Genomic DNA, 7,500 nt, shown 5'->3' on the forward strand with positions numbered 1-7,500 from the left:
TGGTGTCCCCCCCTATTCCTGGTGCCCCCCCTATTCCTGGTGCCCCCCCTATTCCCGGTGTCCCCCTATTCCCAGATGTCCCCCCTATTCCCAGTGTCCCCGCTATTCCAGATGTCCCCCCTATTCCAGATGTCCCCCCTATTCCAGATGTCCCCCCCATTCCAGATGTCCCCCCTATTCCAGATGTCCCCCCTATTCCCAGTGTCCCCCCTTTTCCCAGTGTCCCCGCTATTCCAGATGTCCCCCCTATTCCTTGTGCCCCCCCTTTTCCGGGGCCAGTGCATGTCAGTAACAGATGCTTCGAATGAGATGCTACCTTAGAAAAACAATAGAAGTGCTACTTTAAAAAAAATATTATTAATGTTTATTTTTGTTTATTCTACAGTTATAGTGTTTTTACAAGCAAATAAACACTTCCTGACTGGAAAAACACAGTAGCTTAAGTTAGTTTAAGGTGCAGCTTGAACAACAATCAGCAAGACTGTAAACCAACTGTCAGCTCAGCACACTGCAGACAACACAGAGCAGCAACCACGCACTGCTGGGGATCCAGATACTGACATACAAGTGTCTGGGGGGAATATAGGGTTACGGTAGGTTTGTCGAGGGGCTGAGATTTATAGATGAACTCAAACACTGCTGGGGTCCACTGTGTCCTGGTCACTTGCCCACTGTGTAAAAACAGCAGTGTCACTATTTGTTCTCTAATTAGGTACTATTTACTTACAGGTCTCCCAACAATGGGTATATGCCAATATGCCGGTATAAGAAACAATGGGTACATGCCGATTGGGTTCCCTGTGGTCCACCTTTGGGAGCCTATATCTACTGCTGCTTTACAGGTGCTCAGGTACAATAAGATGTGAATAATCAAACATTATACAATGGGTAGTTCCCACCTCGCGATCTGATTGGTTAAGAACTGTTATATATCATATATTCATTCTTGATATACTGTACCCCAGTAAAGCCTCTTTCCAGTTATATAGAAATGATTTCCGTGCCACATGCTAACTAAATAGCTGCTTTCTATCCACATGCTAACTAAATAGCTGCTTTCTATCCACATGCTAACTAAATAGCTGGCTTTCTATCCATGTGTAGCTAATAATGTGGCTGCTTTTTTTTAGAGAGCAGCAGCATCCCCACAAACTCCAGAAATGTGATTCCGTACATTGCAAATCTTTTGACCCATCCGGGTGTGTGTGTCAGGCTCTCTCTTGCCTCCTCAGAACATAACAGTGGAGTTCCTGGACTTCATTGGCTATGTGCACTGGTTGCCGGGCCAAGACAACCCTAGCAACGCCCACTACACATTCCAGCTTAAAGCTCTCGGGTAAGAGGGGACCTGCATCCAGCTTTCATCCAATCCAGTAGTAGTACAGCACGTATCAATGTCATTTGAATCTGCGACCACAATTATATGTGACAATAAGTGATAAAGTCGGAGAGTTACTCAAACGAATGGAGGATAAGAGAAGAGGGGATGGAGGGAGAGAGAAGAAGGGTGAGGGAGAGGTGGAGGGGGGCGACGTGTGGACGCGTGGGGAGAGAGGGGGATGAGGAAGAGAGAGAGAGACACTTTGTTGACGTTTCTCGTTCTGAAGGGAAAAGGAATGGCGCGAGCAGCGGAACTGCAGTCGCACCGTTGCCATGGCGTGCACGCTGGACATCCCGCTGACCTTGGAGGACGTCCTGGTCAGCTATGAGGTCAGGGGGTCGGCCGGGGGCACGGAGACAGAGACAGCCTGGGCCTACCTGCTCACAACAGTGCAGCCCTATGAAAGGAGTGAGTCTCTTGTAGCCAAATGCATAATCCCTAAGAGTGACAGAGACATTTACTACATGTACACTACATCATTATTTGTGTGTGTGTGTGTGTGTGTGTGTGTGTGTGTGTGTGTTCATAATTCAGCCCTGCTCAGCGCCCCCTCTATGAAGATATGGGTGGAGAATCAGAGTGTGCACGTGTCACTGACCCACCCACAGACCGTGCACGCTCAGCTGAGCTACGACATCGTACTGCAACAGAGTGTGGGAGACCACACACACACACACACACACACACACACACACACGCACAGACACACACACATACTGTATACACATGATTGTGGTTGTGCTCGCAGGTTGCAGAGTACCCCAGGTCAGGGTCAGATCGCGTCATCCCCGATCTCCCTTCTGACCGGCGCTACTGTCTCATAGCATCGGCCAATCACGGGCAATGGCGTCACATGACCACAGAGGGATGTGTTTATCTGCCTGGAGCCTCCCCAGGTAGGGGCCAGACCTGACCAGTCGAGAGCAGAGCAACCAGAACAGACCAGACCAGTCGAGAGCAGAGCAGCCAGACCAGACCAGACGAGAGCAGAGCAGCCAGACCAGAACAGACCAGGCGAAAGCAGAGCAGCCAGAACAGACCAGACGAGAGCAGAGCAGCCAGACCAGACGAGAGCAGAGCAGCCAGACCAGACCAGACGAGAGCAGAGCAGCCAGAACAGACCAGACGAGAGCAAAGCAGACAGACCAGACCAGACGAGAGCAGAGCAGCCAGGACAGACCAGACCAGACGAGAGCAGAGCAGCCAGACCAGACCAGACCAGACCAGACGAGAGCAGAGCAGCCAGAACAGACCAGACGAGAGCAGAGCAGCCAGGACAGACCAGACCAGACGAGAGCAGAGCAGCCAGGACAGACCAGACCAGACGAGAGCAGAGCAGCCAGGACAGATCAGACCAGACGAGAGCAGAGCAGCCAGAACAGACCAGACCAGACGAGAGCAGAGCAGCCAGGACAGACCAGACCAGACGAGAGCAGAGCAGAGCAGCCAGACCAGACCAGACGAGAGCAGAGCAGCCAGAACAGACCCGACCAGTCGAGAGCAGAGCAGCAAGAACAGATCAGACCAGACGAGAGCAGAGCAGCCAGGACAGAACAGACCAGACGAGAGCAGAGCAGAGCAGAGCAGAGCAGAGCAGCCAGACCAGACCAGACCAGACTAGACAAGAGCAGAGCAGCCAGAACAGACCCGACCAGTCAAGAGCAGAGCAGCCAGAACAGAGGACTAGAAACCACAGTCAACATTTTTATGATAACATTTATTTGATGAATTTATGACATCTGTGTTTGTGTGTGTTCCCAGACTTCAGTAGGTTTGTGGGTGTGTCTATGGGAGTGGGTGGACTGCTTGCTCTGATTGGACTGATCGCAGTGACATGCTCCTTCCTGAAGGCCAGAGACCACACCCCCACGGCTATGGTACTAACTCCCTGACCCTTAACCTGTGACCCTTCAGTCTGTACGCCCATCGCATCACTCCTGACCACCCAGCTCTTGACCACCACGTCACTTTTTACAGCTCACTTATCAGATCTGGCCCCCGGGTGATTACTGTGTTTTTGCTTCCCTCTGGAATATGTAGAGGTGGGTCGTATGCCCACCTCCCTTGTTCTCTGTAAAGCGCATTGTGTTGCCTCTGTGTATGAAATGCGCTATACAAATAAAGTTTGATTTGATTTGACTTGAACTAAATGCCATCTCTCCTCTTCCTCTCTGTCCCCGCAGGTCGTGTGCGTCCACACCAAGGAGAATGTCCTGACCCCAGAGGTCGTGTCCTACGAGTCCGTGAGGCTGGAGGAGGAGGAGGAGGAGGAGGAGGACAACACGTACCTGCCCATCACCAGCATGACCTTCCTCGGCAGCAGCCAGGCAGACAGACGGGGGACAGCCACCCCGCCCGCCCTGCCTGCCACGCCTGCCACGCCTGCCACGCCCACCCCGCCCGACTACGCTAAGGCCTGGGACAGCGAGAGCTCCTCCCCGTCAGACACCCAGACCCCCCGCGGAGCCACAGGACAGAAGGGCGGACCTGCCGGCGTGAGACCGCCGGGGGACGGACACTCGGACGACGCGGAGAGAGGGACGGACTCCGCTGAGACAGACGGAGCCGGGACAGCGGACAGAGGAGGGACAGATGGACGGCGGGGGGACGGGGACGGAGACGGGGGTTGCGGGGACGGGGGGGACGGGGGGGACGGGGCCGGGGGGGACGGGGACGGGTGTGCCGGGGACGGGGGGGGACGGGGATGGGGGGGCCGGGGATGGGGGTGCCGGGGACGGGGTGGTTGGGGGGGACGGGGACGGGGGGGCCAGGGACGGCGTGGCCGGGGACGGGGAGGCGGAGCTGCTGTACTCAGTGCTCTCGCTGGGGGAACAGGGAGGAGAGGCGGAGTCACAGGAAGAGGACGAACGCTCCTCCGAGGCCAGCAGCCTCCGCTCCCACAGTGGATATGAACCTCACATGGACCTCAGCCTTTGACCTCTAACCCTGACCCTATGATGAACAGTGACCCAGACACCTTCTCTGGACCCTTAAGAAGTGTTTTAATGACGTTTTCTTACAATGTTATGTAATGTTTTTCAATATTCGCTGGACTATTTTTTAAGGACAATGTTGTGGATCACTATTGCCGTGTTCAGTTTCTTAACTGGATGGGACTCTGCTGGGACCTGCGCGTCGGAAGACCTGTCTTCCCAGCTGGTCACCCCGCGCGGTGAAACGCTTGCTTTTGATGCTGGCCTATTCTCTCAGCCTCCACTCCACTCTGTCCTGAACTCTCTCAGCCTCCACTCCACTCTGTCCTGAACCCTCTCAGCCTCCACTCTGTCCTGAACCCTCTCAGCCTCCACTCTGTCCTGAACCCTCTCAGCCTCCACTCTGTCCTGAACCCTCTCAGCCTCCACTCTGTCCTGAACTCTCTCAGCCTCCACTCCACTCTGTCCTGAACTCTCTCAGCCATGCAGTCTCTGCAAGCTGGCGGCGGCTTCTCAGCCTCGCTGTTCTGAAAGACTGTTTCATGATTCCTTCTGTGGACGCTTCCCTGGACGTCATCGCTTCCAAAGACTCTCACTCTCAGCTGACCCCCCCACCCACGGCGAGAAAGAGACTTTTTATTCTTTTGTTGCTTTTCATTTCTGGAAATGTACAGCCTAATCCTGGCCCCATGTTTGTTCAGCCTACCATTTGCAATTCGCCATATGATTTTAAGAATATGCACGGATTTCGTTTTGTTCACATTAATGCACGCATGCACAGTCTTTTACCGAAAATGGACATGATGCGTATATGGGCAGATTCGACTGGCACGCACATTATTGTAGTTTCTGAGACCTGGCTCTCCAAGTCCATATCAGATAGGGATGTTGCATTGGATGGATTTAATATCTACCGCTCTGATCGGCCACGGAGAGGTGGGGGCGTGGCTATATATGTGAGATCTTCTCTCTCTGCTCATGTTATGCTCGTTACATCTGTAGCAAAGCAATTTGAACTATTAGCCATGAATGTAGATCTGTCTGGAGGTCAGTATTTAACTGTTGTTGGTTGTTATAGGCCCCCATCAGTCTCCCCAGATACTCTACCCTCCTTAATACAGCTCCTGTCTCAGCTTCATTATAATGAAATCGTCCTTATAGGGGACCTGAACTGGGATTGGCTCTCCTCAGCCTCAGACGACTTTAAAGCGTATTGCTTGTCCCTAGCTTTCACTCAAATCATTGAAGGTCCCACACGTCTCAATTCCAAGTGTGCAGACAAATCTACACTACTTGACTTAATTATCACGAATAAGCCTCATAAATGCACTATAACTAGTGTCTTTGCCAATGACCTCAGTGACCACTGTGTAATTGGAGCTATTAGGGACTGCAAAATCCCCCGCTCTAAACCCCGTGTCATCCAGAAAAGAGATCTGAAGAACTTCTCAGAGCAAGCTTTCCTTCATGACCTGCAGCAGGTCAGATGGGACCGCATTCTCCTGCTTGGTGATGTTGATTTTGCATGGGAATACTTCCACAATAGCTTTCTCCCTCTTATCAACAAGCATGCTCCTTTTCGTCGCTTCCGGGTGAAAGGTCGAAACAATCCCTGGTTCACCAGCGACTTGACATCCCTTCTTCACAAAAGGAACCAGCTCTGGGCCGCTGCCAGGCAGTCCGGCTCTGAGACAGATTGGCTCTCCTTTCGCCAAGCGAGAAATAGCTTCACTGCTTGTGTTAAAAAAGCAAAAAGTGAATTCTATCTCTCTCAGACCACTGACAATCTTAATGATCCCAGGAGATTTTGGAATACAGTGAAGTCACTCTCAGTCGACTCTGGTCCTGCTGAGTTACCCCCCCATATCATTGACAACTCAATCCCAGTGTTTGATAAATCAGAGATGTTAAACTGCTTCAACAAACACTTTATAGCCTCTGGTTTATTATTTGATTCCTTGCCAGGAACAAATTCAAATTCTCCCCCGTCCAGTCCCCCTCTTTCGGCTAGGACCACTAGTGGTCTTTCTGGGCACCATTCCTTTTCGTTTTCTCCACTCCTTGTTGGCGATGTTTGGAAAGCCTTAACGGAGCTAGACCCTAGGAAATCATCTGGTCCTGACAATCTTCCACCTCTTTTTTTGCGACTGGCTGCAGATATCATTGCAGAACCTATTACACACATTTTTAACTTAACTATTTCCAATAATGTCATCCCAGAGGTCTGGAAAACTGCTTTTGTGCTCCCGCTCCTGAAGGGTGGTGATTCCAAATGTTTAAACAATTACAGGCCAATTTCTAAGCTCTCTGTCTTAGCCAAGGTCCTTGAGCGACTAATTAATGACCAGCTCAAGGACTTCCTGGAGTCACATGACATCCTCTCACCCTTTCAGTCTGGGTTTAGGAAGCACCATAGCACAGTGTCTGCCGCTGTTAAAGTCGTAAACGACATTACAGAGGCCTTAGAAAGGAAGAATCACTGCGCTGCAATCTTTATTGACCTATCTAAAGCTTTTGACACCGTCAATCACGCCTTCCTATGCCAGCGCCTCCTTGATATTGGTCTGTCCTCTCATGCCGTAGGCTGGTTCACCAACTACTTGTCCCAACGTAAGCAGTCCGTGCAGTTTGGTGACCTCTCATCCAGCATGCTCACTGTCTCAAATGGGGTGCCACAGGGCTCTGTCTTGGGACCAACCCTCTTCACCATCTATATAAATGAAATAGGGTTTATTGCAAATGCTACGGTTCATTTATACGCGGACGACACAATCATGTACTGTTTTGCATCTTCCATCATCCGTGCTCTGGAGTCTCTACAGACAGCTTTTGATACCCTACAGTCCCAGATGTCTCAGCTCAGGCTGGTATTGAATGCAGGGAAGACTAAAGTCATGGTATTCACGAATAACAAGCGGGGGCCAGCTGCTCTTCCTGACATTATATCTCGTCAGGGTACCCCTATCGAGTTTGTGTCTAGCTACAAATACCTTGGCATTCATCTTGATGACAGCCTCTCCTTCAAGCTGCACCTAGACAATCTTTTAAAGAAACTAAAGCTAAAACTGAGTTTTTTCTTTAAAAGTAATGTTTCTCAGCTGCAGCAAGGAAACGCCTGGTTGCTGCCACCTTTCTGCCTCTCTTGGACTACGGCGATGTCCTGTACATGAATGCCTCTGCTAGCTG

The sequence above is a fragment of the Borostomias antarcticus genome (genome assembly GCF_949987555.1).
Source record: "Borostomias antarcticus genome assembly, chromosome: 15".
NCBI classification, from domain to species: Eukaryota; Metazoa; Chordata; class Actinopteri; order Stomiiformes; family Stomiidae; genus Borostomias; species Borostomias antarcticus.